We start from the raw sequence: 17,237 nt of genomic DNA, 5'->3' as shown, positions 1-17,237 counted from the left end.
AAGGACATAAGTCTATAGCGACTTGTTGGAGAATGCCTTGGAACAAGGCCTGTAGCGATATGAGCGGACGGCGGCACCGGCGGGCGAGCGAAGCATAATTGCTGCTCTCTCATTGGTCCAGCCAGCCGCGACGCCATTGGTCCAGGCGGCAGGTGGACTTAAAATAAAAATACTCTGGCATTCCTTAAATGCCAATTGTTTCATAGCACTTGAATACTTTCCAAATTGGATCAACGTCTCCACGACACCGGCTCTGCTAATTGATGTGATTTAGTGTGTGTTGTGTTTACATGTGTTAAGTGTTTGTGTTAGTTGTGTAAATAGTATGGTGGGAGTAATGGTTTTGATTAGTCAACTTGATATTTGGTAATAGTTATGTCAGGAGTTCCAATGGTTCATTAAATAGTAAAATACCAAATATTTTAAATTTTACAATTCAACAATTAATTTACTAAATTTTATATTTGAATATCTAGAATATTTTAAACGATCTACAGATTAAATTGAAAGTTCCTAATTACTTTATTATAAAGAAGTTAAATTGGAGAATAATTCATTCATGTAGTGCTATCTTTAATGTGCCATCCAAGTTTAATGTTTAATTATCTAACACCAGTAATGTGTATTACGTTATTTTCAATACATTTTTTACGGTCATCATACATGTATGCTTCTAATTATATGTATTATTAAATAATAACTAATTGGTCCTTCGGGCCGGATAAATAGTTATTCGTACAAATAATAAAAATAGAAAACAATCATTGGTTGAAAAAAGGCATGTAACTTCGTAAGTGCTTAGTCATTAATTCGATAAATGTATACAATTTGAGTAGCCCCCTAAACATTGCCTTGTTTCAAAGTCAGAATTACTCCCAAATAAAAAAAAATATGTTGATAAAATAAATTCAGATTAAGTATTATAGTAGCCTATAGTGATTTTTATTTATTTTGGTTTTAAAACTTCGTCATGCAGTGGTTGTTGGTCTTCTGTGATGGATAGTTTACAATTACAGTCGTACAAATAGTAGTCAAAAAAGTCAAAAAATAAATATAAAAACAAACATCACTACACACATTAATCACTATATACTGAATTATTGCATGCACGTATTAATCAAATTTAAACTTATTGATCATACGAAAGTGTATATTTATAAATAACATTCCTTGTTGCATGTGTATATAACAATACACAGTTTACGAGTCGTGACTGTTTAAAGCGTAACAGAACTGACTGGATAAAGCAATTAAGTCATTACCAAAAGAAAAACTAACACTTTAAAATTCAAACTGTAAATTGAATTAATTGTATTTTCGGTTAAACTAAATAAGGATGAATAAGGAACTCATATTTACGACTTTAGCCAACTCGACCGTTAAAGTCTTTGTAATTTTAACTCTTTCATATCGTTTATCCATTTTAAACTGCTATAATGAAGATTTACTTCAGAAGGTTGTAATTATTGATAGTTTATTTAACTTAATAATAAATGAATTTCACTAACTAAAAAGTATATAAAGTAAGTTGTAGTTAGAAACCTCAAATCTTATAACAGGAAAAATATAGATAAGATCTAAATAAACAGCTTATCATATTCTTTAAAATCTTACACATATTGTAGTTTCATTTCATTTTCTATAATATGTGATTTCCCTTTTTTAAAATTCAATTAATACAAATAGATAACGCTTATCGTAAGAAACCCCGCCATTTATACCACACAATTTTGCAAAAGGTTTAATGGCGGAACCTTTAACGAGTAGGCCTAACTATAATCCATTTTGATTTTGAAACCATGACTTACAAAGTTACATACAATCAATTCACTTTAGTTATTTCGGTCTAACAACCTTTAAAATAACACTTAAACTTAAATTTAAAACTTTTAGCAACAAAAACTGGTTTAAATGCTTTTACTAGTTTTTCGTTTAGATTTAGGCCTAAACTGTATTTAGAGTAAGTATTTTAGTGTAATTTGGTATAAAATAATACAATCATTCATTACAAAATATTCAAATAAAGTTATAAATAATTACAATAATTGAGCTTTTAAATAGCTTAAGGTAATTGTTATCCCAATCAATAGTTACTTTTAAATGACCTAAACTAACAATATTAAAATTAAATAACAAAGATATACTTTTGACTGAGCTTCGCCTATTTCAAAGAGTCCCTAAAAGCTCAGCCTATAATGAGAAAAACTCAAATAATAATATTTTTAACTATAAACTTACCACCTGCACTTGTTACGAATATAATGCTAAAAGCTTAGTTATGTTAGCAAATATCAAACTCAGAAATGGTTTGTGGCTGGAAGTTTCAACTATATACAAGGTAAAAAACATTCAAAATAGGTTTGAAATAAAAAAAAATCAAAATACTGTGTAGAATAATTCATTTCCAATGCTACAAAGTCTTTCAGTTCAAGTTTAAAAATTGTAACTTTATTTTAATATTAAAATTTAATATTAAAAACCTTTAATCACGTTATATAATATATTTTAAAACATATAATTTTATATTTCATAAATTATGTCGTGTTTATAGAACCATTAATTACAGTTGTCTAGCTAATAAATGTTATTATATTCTTTTGAAACGCATTTTAACAATACCCATATTATATTACAATATAATTATTACAATACATATACGTGTTGTCACGTAATTATTTCAGTAGTATAAATGACAATCCTGTACAATACTATTAAATTAAAAATACATACATAAATGTGGCATTAATAGTAAAATGAATTGAATTAATCTTAAACACAATTTCTATGTTTTATCAGAATTAATACACAGAATTAATGTAATAAGCCGATTTGGGAAGTAAGCCTGTGCGTCGACTGAGGTTGTGTCCAAAAGTTTAATGTTTAGTAAATTAAAAAAATATATATATATATATACATTAAGGAGAAAAGTTAATAGTTAAATATAAGTAAAATGGAACTACGAGAATAAATGGTGGGCAAATGAAAAACTGTAAACAAAATTATTACTTTTTTGAAATATATCCCAAGAAAAATGTTAAAAGTAGATTAATCCTAACTCTAATACGACCTATGTTGTCTGTTAAAAGTTATCTGGAAATCCAGCAGAAGGATTTTCATGTCTAAACACTTGATTGGAGAAAGCCACTACGTCAGGAAAACTCTTATTCGCTACAAAACTCATTTGAAAATTAAATTTGAAAAATTAACAGCCTTATGGGTTGCTAATTAGCAACGTTGTTTTTACAAAATAACAAGGTAAAAGTAAATAAAAGACTTAAGATTATAAGAAGCCATCCTCAGAATACTACCAAATTACAGAATACAGTACAAAGGGTAAAACAACAGTTGTAACTATTGAGCAAAGATTAAACTGAAGATTACTAGATATTGGGGGAAATAGTTCCATTGTCTCTCTCCCTTCAAAACACTCACCCCGAAGTACTGAGGAATGTGTTAGCAAACTTTGATTGAACAGTTAAATAAATATTTTAAAATATTAATATTTATTTCATGTACTGTAAATTAGAATTTAAAACTATTTCAATTAGTTGTTTTAATGAGCCAACTGTCAAATCAGTGTTTGCACGAAGATAGGTACAGAAACGAGTGATTAACCATTGAATTTAAGTAGTGTAAATATACATATTATATTGTTATAAAATATGGAGTTGATGCGTGTTTCGTGTTGGTGACGTTTGAGGGCACTGGCACAGACTAAATATTTCTCTCTTATTTATGGGTAGATATTCGTATATAAAGTTTGTCTGTTTATGATGCTGCTATAACTAAACCCAATTAACCACAACCAAGCAAGGATCGGTTCCCTGGCAGTTAAAGTATAACATAAAAAGTGTAATGTTTTTCAAAAACTGAAAAATCATTAGTTAACGAAATCATCTTTAATAGTGTTGTCTGTTGTTTCTTACAGCTTTTTGGTAATATTACATATTATACTCTCTAGTAAAATTTTGTTCGACCGATATAGTTGACTTATACACAGTTTGCATTGTCTTGCTTCAGGAGAATTCATTTTACACCTGGATTGAAAAAAAAACTCTTTAACTTTAACTATTCAAAAGACAAATTCAAGGACAACGCTTCGAGATTCAGACTCAACGGATTAGTTAAGGTTATTAGATAAGAACCACCACGAAATTCACATATTTCCATATTGTCATTTATATAAAAATATTACTAATTATATGACTAATTGTAATTTTATTTTATCTCAAGGTTGGTTTAAAAAACTTAGACTACAATGGCGTACCGACTTAGACTCATATTTTTAAATCACATGTATTCAGTATTGTAACATCCTATCGCTGACTATGAAATTCAAACGAAAACAACGTATAGCTCCTGTAGTTCATCATGAGCGTATGGATTTCTGAAAACAATACTGTATTTTATAAGCCTTTATCAACAAAATAATATATCAATTATGGTAAAAAAAATACTGCGATCACATAGAAACATCCTGCACTTACAAGTCATCAATGAGTTTTTAGTGTATAATAAAACTGCACGTATTCCAATAAGTCAAACAAAAAAGAATTATCTCTATGAAGTCCTTATAGACTTACTAATTTCATTGCGTTCAAGTTCCACTAAAGTCAATGGTTTCACTTTTCCCGCTTCCCTCACTCCTGTTTCCCTCTATGTGAAGGTTACCAATGCTATCACAACTCACCTACAAATAAAAGTACTCCAAAAATCCTTATTCCGTTTTAAACGTCTTACCGCAAATTTCCACTTTCCTCATTGTATTTCCCGCCATGCGAAGGTTACCAGAGTTGCCACACTAACACCTCCTCATAATGCCAACATAACGCCGTCATATTACCATAATACACGAGATATGTCGGCTAATGGCTAATAGACGAGATAATAGTTTTATACGAGCTGAGACCGAGTAATGGCGGGAAACTGATAGTACTTATCACAGAGTAATCTAGGTGCACTGGCATATGCTGACATAGAGCAAGATTGTTGTCAGGTGCGCTAGACTTGGCTTGGTCTTTGGCTATCTCGAGCAAATGAGTGGTTTATAATCATGGCTGAAGTATTACATGAGCTGTGGCAATGGCATGTGGTTGGAAGTATGCTTTAGATAGTTCAAAATAAGTTCTGTATTAGTGAATGGTGTTTCACAATGTTCGATATAATAGTATACAACGCAAATGTGAGACATTAAAATGTATGTTAAAGCATTGGCTAGGTTACTTAGGCTAAAAAAGTAAGCCCTGCACAGTATTTGCAATAAAACAACTAAATACTTTCGAAAACACAATGGGTAGCGTAGCATTTAAGAAGGGTTAGAAGTGAATCTAAAATATAATAATGATATAACAATGAATAAATTATCAGGTGGTTGTGATTGAATTCTATATCGTCAAAGTAATATAATTTATTTAATAAGTAAGAGAATGGAGATATCATAGTTTAATATCTTACCATTTGGCTCAAGCTATCAGGATCTTTGAGCTACTCCTCTGCGGGAGTCAAATTATTTCATCGACTCACTTAGATGAAGAACTATTATACGAACTAATACTTCTTTGACACTTGTTTTGAACTGTTTTGACGATCTATGTTTTAGGTCCAGAACATGGGTTTATAGTACGACGAAGATTTGTTAAAGAAGTATATAATTTCATAATAAGTCAGTACGTTGTGCTGTGAAAACTGTTTTCTACTAATCGTGATGAAAAATACCCACAACAAGTCCATCAAATAAGTTTTAGGTTTAATTTCTTTTTTTCATTTGCTACTCATATAAAGTGCATATAAACCAAGGACAAAAGCCACAGAGACTATTGATGAAACATCTATACAATTGTCTTATAAAAAGAAAACCTACTTGGGAACTATGTTACATTGGAACGTTTCTTATAGCAATTATTGTATTGCCTAAGGTCAATGGGTGCACAAACTTTCAAAACCAACCATAGTCAAACCGCAAAAGATATAAACGCCTTTCCAACAAACTTGTTGCTTAACTTAAAAACATTAACTAACCACAATAGCCTCTTACTGTTTGGCATTATGTGCTTACGCGAACAAATAGAAAGCAATATCGGGATGTTCGGAGCCTGTTTGGGGGGGGGGGGAGGGGGCACAATTTGGGCAGTAAATACTTGAGCTCGTAAAGCACGAGATAGGATCGCCCGTAACTTCACGAGGTACGATCTACGCGCAGAGAGAGAAAGAGAGAACGATGGGAGGATGGGGGAGGAAATCTTGTGCTATAGCTAGCTCTCTGGGTCCATCTCCATGTAACAAAGGTATAAAGTATGCCATATGGTTGGTACCTTTGACTATGGATGGACCTAGACACTGCATTTCCAATTGTTAAAGTTGCAACCAGGCTTAGAATTAAATTAGACGTAATTGAATCAATCCATCGATGGTTTGTTGGAGTAAATTGATCATTTTTGTTGAATACTCCACACGCTTTTTGGACCTTATCTAACAGAACTTATTGTGACTATAGCATAATTATGTCATGCCCCATCAAATATCAAAGTAACAAAAACTAAGAAGAAAACGTAGGTATTCAACTATTTTATTTTTCATTAAAGAATTAATTGGCTACAGCTTGCCTATATAGAAAATAGGTGGGATGTCTACTAGAGTAGGTACAGTATATGCATTTTTAATAGTATTGCGATATATTGACTTTAGGAGAACATTTTTTCCCTTATTCATAAGAAAGGTGGTTGGCTAGTAAGTAAACAGAAGGTCATCTGCTCAATCCTGACAGATGTCAGAAGCTTTTTGACGAGTTGGAACTGAAGCCTGAAAACAGCTGGTGTTGGTTCTGGCTGAAGAATCAGCTGATCTTAAGGGCCAACAAAACATCACAGGTTATCACTCCATTATACACTCTGATAGTAAGTAATTGAGGGACGGCTCATAATAATAGTGTATAACTTATAGTGTATGTTATCGTACGTGAACCCCTTTACTTTTTGATCCTGAAGTAGACATCCTATCAATGTGGACCAACTAAAGCCGATTTCTGATAAGTTGCAATAGCTATTATTACAATAAGTCGCCTTATAGATTTTACTCCTCTAAAAAGTTGGGGGGTTTTACAGAGATACAGAGTTTTTTTACAGTAATTAACATCATCGCATTCTGTTGGTGGCTAAATTAAAATATACTTACGTTTAAAAAAATAACTCTAGCAACAACTTTGACATAGGGTTGGATGACTGGTTCTATCAGCAGTCAAATACATACTCCCTTGTATTGTGTATTTATCACTCTTATGGATCAGCTGAAGATATATTTTGTGTGGTTTATGAAGAGAGGCCTTTGTTGTTGTTTACTATCCATTTGTTTTTATGTGCCCAATATCTAAATCATTTATACTAAACACAACGTTTTAGTTCTACACTATTGACCAGCTCTCTTTTATTATAAAAAAAATAATAAAAAGGAAAAAAAATTAAAGCAACAGCTGTAACATCCACCCACGAATACTAGAAAAACCCGGTATGAATCATAGGCCCGAAAGTAAACAAAATCATATGTTAATTAATGCTTTTAGTATAGGGGGTTTGTTTACTTTCGGGCCAAAAACGTCATTTGTATATGTTTCCACCTAAAAAATCTCAAAATAAGAGAGAAGTATTTATTTTACATAAATGTATGTAACAAAGCCTATTGTAATTATTGTACTGAAAGGCAAATAAATTCTTTTGAACTTCTTATAAAATCACTTAAATTTTGCCAACATGAAAACCAGTTTCTGATAGTACAATTTGGGTATTGTAAAAAATCCATTGATATAAGTTAAAGTCGTGACAGTCGCCAGTAGTTAGTTTGATCTGGTGTGAAGCTAGGTCAACATTATACACGATACAAAAATCTACATCAATATTTGTATTAATATACTGTAGAATCTCATTTGAGATGAATTTAACACATACCGTTGATTGTATGTGAATCAACCTTTCTGTAAGTTATTAGATTTATAAATATTGTAATTACTTCTTTCCAAAAACATACAATATTATGATAAAACACCTCTGATTTTATAGCAGGTTGACGAGGCTACTACAATTCAAAGTTAATTAAACTACTCACTTTTGTTGTTCAATTTAATTGATCCTTCGTATTCCTGTGTATTACAAGTTGGAAGAGTGTTAAACGAAGTGAATGAAGTCTGCAATGTCAATAACGAGATGGCTGTCCTCATAAATCTTGACCAGGACCTGTGACCTTGAGCAGATCCTGGACCCAGGGCCAAGGACCTTCAGGACGATCCTCGTGTAGCCAAAGACTAGCAGGATCACAGGACCAGAGATGTACTGGAGACTTTATTGAAACTAGATATTAAGCAGATTAATCCTGTGTAACTTTATTTAAAACTAGTAGTGTTACGTCATTGAAACCTCGTAGGTCTACAACGGGGTGTGATAGAAACAACAGTTAGTCCATTACTACTTCATAAATAGTTGTAACATTTATTAAGGAGTGATGATAAAATACTATGATCTACTTGTTTTGTAAAACTATTATTTATCATTATAAATATGGAGGAAATGGAATCTGACTCCATCGTTAGAGGAGAAACCAAGAACATGATAAGCTTCTAGTACAAGGAACAGACAGTACTGAGACACTCAAGAGTTATAAAATGCAATTGCTTAAAATGGTCAAATAAAATATGAAACAATAAATGGAAATTAAAAGGTAAAATCATTTCAATAACAATGTCTGCTCAAAGTGATCGCAACTGCACAAAAGCTAAGTTCCTCTCTCCCAATAAGACGGGGTCAGATACCAAATCTTAAAACGTCGTGGAACTTCTTAATCACTAATCAGACATGAAAAATGTATTAAATAATGTACTATTTATATGTTGCAATCGTTCCAAATAAAAAAAAACAATCCATCTCAAAAGTCTATTCCCATTTCAAGTCTTACAACTCGTTAAAATTACTGCAGTTCCCAAATTATGAGGATCAATTTGTGGAAAACCCCTCATTCCAGCACTTCATACGCCTATAAAGAAACACTGTTGACTATTCCACTTTCCCTCTAGTTTCGCCAACCGCAGAATTTCCGGAGTTCCAGGAGCGAAGATTTGCAATGCCGTTCAAGCAACATCGGAAGTTCGCACGAGTGTCAACACGCGAGCAAGAGGTGCGAGCAGTCTTCTGGGAAGAGCTTCTCTAAACTTAGCCACTAGTTGTCACGCAGTAAGTTACGAGGGATTAAGCATTTGCTTGTCCAGAGACCTCTGGTATGTACGTGAAACATGACATGAAAAGCAAGAAGTTAGACGGTTTTACTGAATTGGCTGGTAAAATAATATTAGTATACTGAACTGACTTGTGAAATAATTGGTGGCACCCGGAAGGTGAACTCAAGGGTCTCTCCTTGGATTCGGACAGTAGTAGTATTAGGGTCTCATATCTCCCGAAATTTGTGTTTTTGCTCACTGTCTGAAAAACTGTCACTACTGAATAATTCAATAATGGAGGCGAAGCCATCATAAAGCGGGTGTAATTCAAAATATTAGCAAATAAAGCGCCTGAGAAATCATGAAGCGTGCTCATAAATTTAATCTGAACACCGTTGCGTTTTATTGCAAAGTAAACGAGAATACAGATATGAAAATTGCATTACTGGATGCGCAAATCTCAATTACTTGGATGATTTAAAAACATGAGCGGGTATAAGCTCGGCCCCCCATCGTGCCCCCAAGAGAGCGGCCCCCTGTAGGGACTTGTGGGGCACGGGGCTACCGTGCGGCCCAAAATACGGCCGCCCCCTGGTGGTAAGGTCGTCACCTACTGAAGATCATTTGTCATGTATCATTAAATGGAGTTTAAACATCTACATAAATGTAGGCTTCCGATTTTCGGAGTGAGCTTCTACATTACGAGTTCTAGTTCAGTCAATATTTTATACCACCTGTTGGTACCTTTATATTTCGTCCTTTTTGGCCCTCAATTAAGGGCTATTAAGTTTTATAGATGATTTTGTCAGTAATAACTAAAACAGTTCAAAAGTCTACGTATACGAGAGCTACCGACTTTGGATGAATCTCCTTGAGTTGTAATTATTAGTCAAAGGTTGTACGTATAGCGAAGTTTATACTTTAGACATTTTGTCTCAGATCACATTTTTACTAGTACTTAAATATTTGTTATTGTGCGTGTGTTTATTAATTTAGTATGAGAATGATGATAATGATTTCATAATATGAAGTGTGACGAGAAGTTGATGAACTGAAAGTGAATTTGATTTATTTTCGGTTTATTTCAACCATGGCAATCATGGTGGTGAAGGAATGAAATGTCACGTTGGTTTGGCTGCTTAAATATTCTTAAAATATATTCCCGCGATACTAGAAGCTTAAAAATACTCTACTGTAAAATTTAGAAAGGGATGTGTAAGGGCGTAAACTTTAGTAGGGTTATTTACAAGTCAATGATTTTAGTTATGATATTTTAAAACAATAACAACAGACTTTGCAAGGATTATGAGAAGTTAGTGCCCGAAGGCAATGCTAATTACAGAACATAATGTAATTTTTATTTTTCATAATTTTTTTATTTTTTAATGTTTTAAGTACATGCAACTCATTGATAAATCAAACAAATTTTGAATGTTATAATTGAACATGATGTAACAGTCTAGTTACTATGGTCGAAAATTACATTTAAACTTCTACAATATTTAAACCTTGTTTCAATTATTAACTATTTCCGTGTTCCGCAATCGTCATTAATACTATCTTATTCGAAGCAATTTATCAAGATTATTTTTGGCTGGTTCGTTTTCTGATGCGTGTGAAAGTTTCCATCCAAAGAGACACGTTTAAGAATTGGTGGCATTAGTTCCCACTCGTGACTGAAAAATTACCCAAACAATCTGCAAAACAATTTACATACATAAGTCATAATGACTGTCAAATCGGTTTCGTGGAAGAGAATCTGTGCTAAAATAAGCCCCAAAGTCCTCTGCCCCAGTTATGAATGGAACATACATTGCAAGAGTGGAAAAGCAAAAACTTGTTGCAAAAGTTAGAGCGTGTCTGAAATAATTATTGGAGATACTTGTTTTACTATGTTGTGTTTTTACAGCTGCACTTTTTGCACTAGTTTTCGTGGAACATTTCAATCGTCTTTCAATTTCCCAGGCTGGGTTTGTAAAGGCTTGCTACTTTGACATTTTACACGTAAATACTGGGTGATCAAGATTGAATATTTATCTTGTTAATAATTATTAGGTATTTTAGTTGGTGATTCAAAGGTCGCATGCTGTAGCTTTGTCTAGTGTGGGTCTCATACGATAGATCAAACCATGCATTAAACTACATTACATACATTTCTTTATGGATCACCCGTCAATATTGGTACTGTATGTCCCTGTCGGTTATCTATTGTTTTCGTTATTTATTTGTTTCTTATTAAACGCACGTTATTGGACCAATACGTTAGCAATGTGTCAGAATAATGATACAAATTATAAACAAATAAATAAACACAAACTTTCAATTTCTACCAAAAGTTATTGCTTTTGGTTGCTTGATGTACTCGACAAAATGTTTACACAAAATGAGTACAGCGCACCCAAACGTTCCTTGAATTAAACATACAAAAAAACAGGCAACAAAACAGATTTAATAGAATGATGATAGCGAACGAAATGGCCTATTTGCCATTTTCGAAGTAAATTATTCTCTTACAGATACATAAACCTGTAGTAAAAATTTTAGTCAGTTGTAAAGTACTTTTCTATACAGCAAATATAGAGTTCATGATGCTATATTTATTTCTTGTAATTTTTAACTAAAATACTATTTTCAAACAATGAAGCAATTTATTGACTGGCATTTGATAGCTTGCGAAAGAATATAGATCAACAATCTTCTAAAGTTCTTACTATTGTTGGGTTGTTATGTTATTTAGTCCACATTGCACTGTACTCAATTCTCAAATTCAGAAGTAAGTGGGCACACTCTATACTATTATAAAATTGAGGTGGTGTCTGTGCGGCTGCCACTACTAAAATACTAAACCGATAAAGCCAAAATTAAACAAATTAAACACACCGATAGTCCACATGTCTATGAATGTCATAGGCCTATTCACTTCCCTGAGTTCCTCTCAGGCTACGCCCCTTGGATGTCCAAAGTATTGAGGTGAGGTTTTCAAAAGTAAATATTAATTATAAATCCTTGGATTAGGCGGTATAGTACATCTTCCCGTTGCTAGGCACGGGTACAGAAGCTAGTAAGAAATAAAACAGCCTTTATAGTACTGTACGATGAGAAATCTACGTGCAGTATCCAAAGTCGAGATGGAGGAGTTTTAAAAACAGACAATTCTTAACTAGAGAAATATTGAGGTTTAATTTATCTTGTAAACTCGGACATACCACTTCGGCTTGTATTTCTACAACATACCACTAAACCGACCACAGATTCCAATGCACCAAGTTATGCCGGTAATTTATCGCAAGACCAACAAACATTAAAGAGATTTATTGTTGAACTGCGAACATAAAATAAACCTTAAGAAGACGAAAAGCCGCGGTAAATCTGCAAATAATAGTCGCTAATGCCCAAGTTTCTGCAGTTACGTAAATTTTTAAACGCCTCCTGGGTGCTGGGGGAGGGGGAAACAAAAAGAGCGGCGGCGATTATTCAAATTAGTTGGACACGGTAGAGTTGACCTTTGTTATAATGATCGGTTCATAGTGTAGTGTGGCTTATTGCGAAAATCGCTAAACATTGAAACCGACCCAAGCGTTACCTTCGACTACGGTGTTCATGAAGGGCACGAATTGGACACGAATTGGACAAGATTTGCCCAAAGATGATGCCAAGCACGTAATGAAAAACATTTTTGAAGCTCGGGAAAGGACTTTTAGTGTGTAGTGTACAACTTGTCGAGTATTAAGAAAACAGCAGTGCATATTTTAGCTTTAGGTTTCTCTAGAAGCTACAAACCCACTTGGCCGGCCGGGTTTGTCACCTCTATCTACCTAGCTGAAGAAATAGTCCTGTGCTTTAAGGATTAGCTAGCCCTTTTCTGATCTTTACTTCAAATTACGAATGTTTCCACATTCATACTCGGTATTTTTATGATTTGCACATACTAGAACTAGCTTGTCATCGGTTTCTACTGGTTCCAGAGACAATTAAAAATAATGCTCGGTTTCAAACTATAGGCTTCTCATAGCAAATTAAATACTGTATTTGGATTTTTATGGGTGTATACAGAATTGTGCATTCAAGACGTTGAAATCTCCAACGTTGCATCGAACGTCATCCACGCTAGTATATTGAAGCATTTATATACGTTTTGTGTTCCGAGTACATGTACAGTACAGTAGGAAGAGACATGCACTTTTTCACAAACTACGTGTTTTGCTTTCATCTAAAAACTAGTCTTTCTAAGTTTTCTTTTCGTATGTTAACAATTTTTTTTTACTGGTACATGATAATTCTAAGCAAAGCTGTAAAATTTTGAAAACTAGTTTGTAACAGACTACACCTTAAAATAAGTCGCTGCATTTTCAAAAATATTACTTTAAATAATTAATATAACATCATAACCACCAAAATACTTAACAATGCTCAAAGTTTTATCTCCGAGCATTTTCTTATTCAATATTTGACTCCGTAAAAACAGAACCAATTCAAAACGCACGTCAGACGCTTTAGCTAGAAATAAACAAATCAAAGATAAGGGCCATGGTGATGTTGCCTGGTGCAAAGAAACAAAAACTCTTTAGACTCTTAAATCTACGTCGTCTAAGAATAATTTAAAAATGCGTTTTTTCAAGTGAACCGTAATGGGAGCCTCGGAATTAATAAAGGGGCAGCGGGTAATGAGGCCCCTTGATTTATGGAGGCAGTGTTATATAGAGGGGCCCTGGGGCCACTCGCCGGTGTACGGTATGGGCCCGCGCCCGCGCCACGTCGCTTCGGTGAGGCGCTTGAATAAATACATAAATAAACGGGATCCAAATATTTTTATTTTCACTCTGTCTAAATCTAACGAATCTATTCTCCTTTTTAAGTTGACGAGGAGTTTTGGTTGCTAATAGAGAGTAATTACTAAAACAAAATAATAAGAGTACAGAACATCTAATAATAACACTACAGTAGTACAAAAATAAGTAATACCACCACCACAGTAGCAGGATAAACAAAGTTTTCATTTACCTAGCCGGATTTTCACTAAAATATTCCTTAAAATTTTCATAATTATTTCTTTTTAAATATAAATAATTTTAATTAGTTCTTAGGTTTGATGTTACAGGGAAGGCGATGAAGTGTGTTTATTATTTAAATGACGTTAGCTTAGTACGAAATAACCAACTTTGACAAATTTTACTAACATGTATTCCTAAACAGGCAAACTACAATATCTATATATTTAAGGTGATTCTTTGCGTCAAAATTATGGGCGTCTAAAAAGTCGCAGAAAGACGGGAGAGGGCTCAAATCACACCCCAGAATCGACTATGATTTATTTTTTTAACCTTATGTTCGATTATTGCTAGATTTAAAATGGCAATCAACATATAACATACGCCTTTTATTTAAATAGGTAGTGTCTCATATGTATTTTGTTATGACATTAAAAGGCTATTTGGACACATGTTTTGCATTCACTGTAGCTACAATTTTCGAATACGTAATTAAGTAATTCGTAAGTATTATCCTTCGTGTAGGGTTTAATTTATTTGATGGATATAAATAAATAACAAATTCATGGGTGAATACAACTAACATTTTATAAGACACTAACTTGAAGAGTTTTTTTTCAATAGTTTGGCCTTTTATAGTAAAACTATTTTGGCTTATGATTATATCCATATACATATCCCAAAATACCCATGAACTTTTGAGAAAACTACAAGTCACACCCCCATAAACCATATACTTAAAAGTTCGTCATGACGAGAAACCTTGCGCAAAACTATCCATTATTTCATAAGTTGCCCTTTAAGGTCGTAATTCCTTTCTAAAGGAAACTCTCCATATACCTACAAAAATACCTCAGCTGTACTTGTTTGTTATTCTTTCAGTGTATTTACCTTATTAAAATCAAATGTGATTATTTGTATGTATTACTGTATTCTGTTTTGTTTATTTCAGCTTAACTTAACCAATCAATAGTTTTAACTTATGAAGTCAAACGGGGTGAAGCCCGTGGGTTACAGCTAGTATTATTACATTAGCAAAAGTATGCACTCATGGCAGGAATTCATAGATACTGAGTTAAAACTTTAAATTGTTTATGAGATACACACTACTCAAATATCAGAAAAATCTAAAGAATGCAATAATAAATAATTAAAGGGCGACTATAACTATAACCCATCCTAACGAGAACAATGCATGGTAATCTGGCTAATTAATAACTATTATTAAACAATCAAGAGGCAGGGCGGTGAAGTGCCTTGGGGCGACTGTCTGGAAACAAGCGGAGGAACACATTCCTGCGGCGGATTCCTACAGACCACAACAGAACAGTACAGACAGACCGACGCCTGCTACCTAGCAGATTGGTAATAGAAACATCACCGGCAAGGAAGAGGTAGTAAGGTTATGGGACCTATAGTGTTGCCTTGGGACTATCCTGACTAATACACTGCAGAAATCTTGGACAAGTAGGCCGAATACATTACCTGGTTATGGGACATGGTATGTAATCACTGCCTAGGAGGAGATAGAAAGATAAAAATACCTACGATGCTTTGGTAGCATCCACATGGTTGTGTTTGTATTTGCTCCATTAATCTGTGGTATTTATTTAGCAGAAACATGATTAATCTCAACATTACAGACAGAGCGACATCCAGTGGATAGTTAATAGAAACAGCACTGTCCGGAAGGAGTTAAGAAGGTTACAGGACGTATTTATGATGCCGCTTAGGATACAATCTCAATCAGTACAGAATTCTTTCTCTAGAGACATCAGCATTAGATGCAGATCGACACCAATCCCTATCAGAAGAGCAATAGAAACATCAATGGTCATGAGGAGGTAGAAACGTCATGGGGCCTACAATGCTTCTTTGGGACTCTTGCTTCGATAGGATTCTCACACCAACATCCTACTTTGCAAAGAAATAGAAGCTCACTGGAAAAGGTAAGAATCGTTACAGGACATTACATGTGTTACATTTGAATTTCCCAAACTGGTGGTTCAAAACTTTTAACGATCTAAATTGGAGTACCCTACAATTCACATTACTTACAGAAAGACCTTCGTGCAGGAACGAACTACCTAGGAGAATGGTTGTAAGAGACCATTAGCTATACAGTTGAACAATAACAGCCAGGATGCTACCTTTTGACTTGAGTTACTAAAATCAATTCAAGTACATGCTTGGTTATCAAAGCAGTATACAAGGAATTACAGTTTTACTGCACTAGGCAAGACAAGGATTATTCTTCTGGTTGGTGTTAGTGTTTTGTGTCATCGACGAAGAAAAACTCCTGCCTTGTCACAGCCATCGATCTCAATAGAGATCGATGGTCACAGCAATACAGCCCTGTGGTGTGACAGCTTCATCAGCTGATTGGCCAATGGTAACTAGACTACTAGACATTGTAGGACAGCTGATAGTTACAACCACCTTCGCTAGGCAGAGCTATCTCGTCCCAGTGTCACAGCCCTGTGGTGTGACAGATTCATCAGCTGATTGACCAATGGTCGGTCACTTGACATTGCAGGACAGCTGATAGTTACAACCACCTTCGCTAGACAGAGCTATCTCGTCCCAGTGTCACAGCCCTGTGGTGTGACAGCTTCATCAGCTGATTGGCCAATGGTCACTTGACATTACAGGACAGCTGATAGCTACAACCACCTCCACTAGACAGAGTTGTCTCGTCACAGCCCTGCGGTGTTTCAGATTCATCAGCTGATTGGCCAATGGTCACTTGACATTTCAGGACAGCTGATTACAACCACCTCCACTAGACAGAGTTGTCTCGTCACAGCCCTGCGGTGTGACGGATTCATCAGCTGATTGGCCAATGGTCACTTGACATTGCAGGACAGCTGATAGTTACAACCACCTTCGCTAGACAGAGCTATCTCGTCACAGCCCTGTGGTGTGACAGCTTCATCAGCTGATTGGCCAATGGTCACTTGACATTACAGGGCAGCTGATAGCTACAACCACCTCCACTAGACAGAGTTGTCTCGTCACAGCCCTGCGGTGTGACGGATTCATCAGCTGATTGG

Source organism: Macrosteles quadrilineatus, unplaced genomic scaffold (assembly GCF_028750875.1).
Source record: "Macrosteles quadrilineatus isolate MER2022 unplaced genomic scaffold, UCM_ALF_1.0 Scaffold_11__1_contigs__length_5352618, whole genome shotgun sequence".
NCBI lineage: Eukaryota > Metazoa > Arthropoda > Insecta > Hemiptera > Cicadellidae > Macrosteles > Macrosteles quadrilineatus.
Note: the sequence above shows the minus strand (reverse complement) of the source record.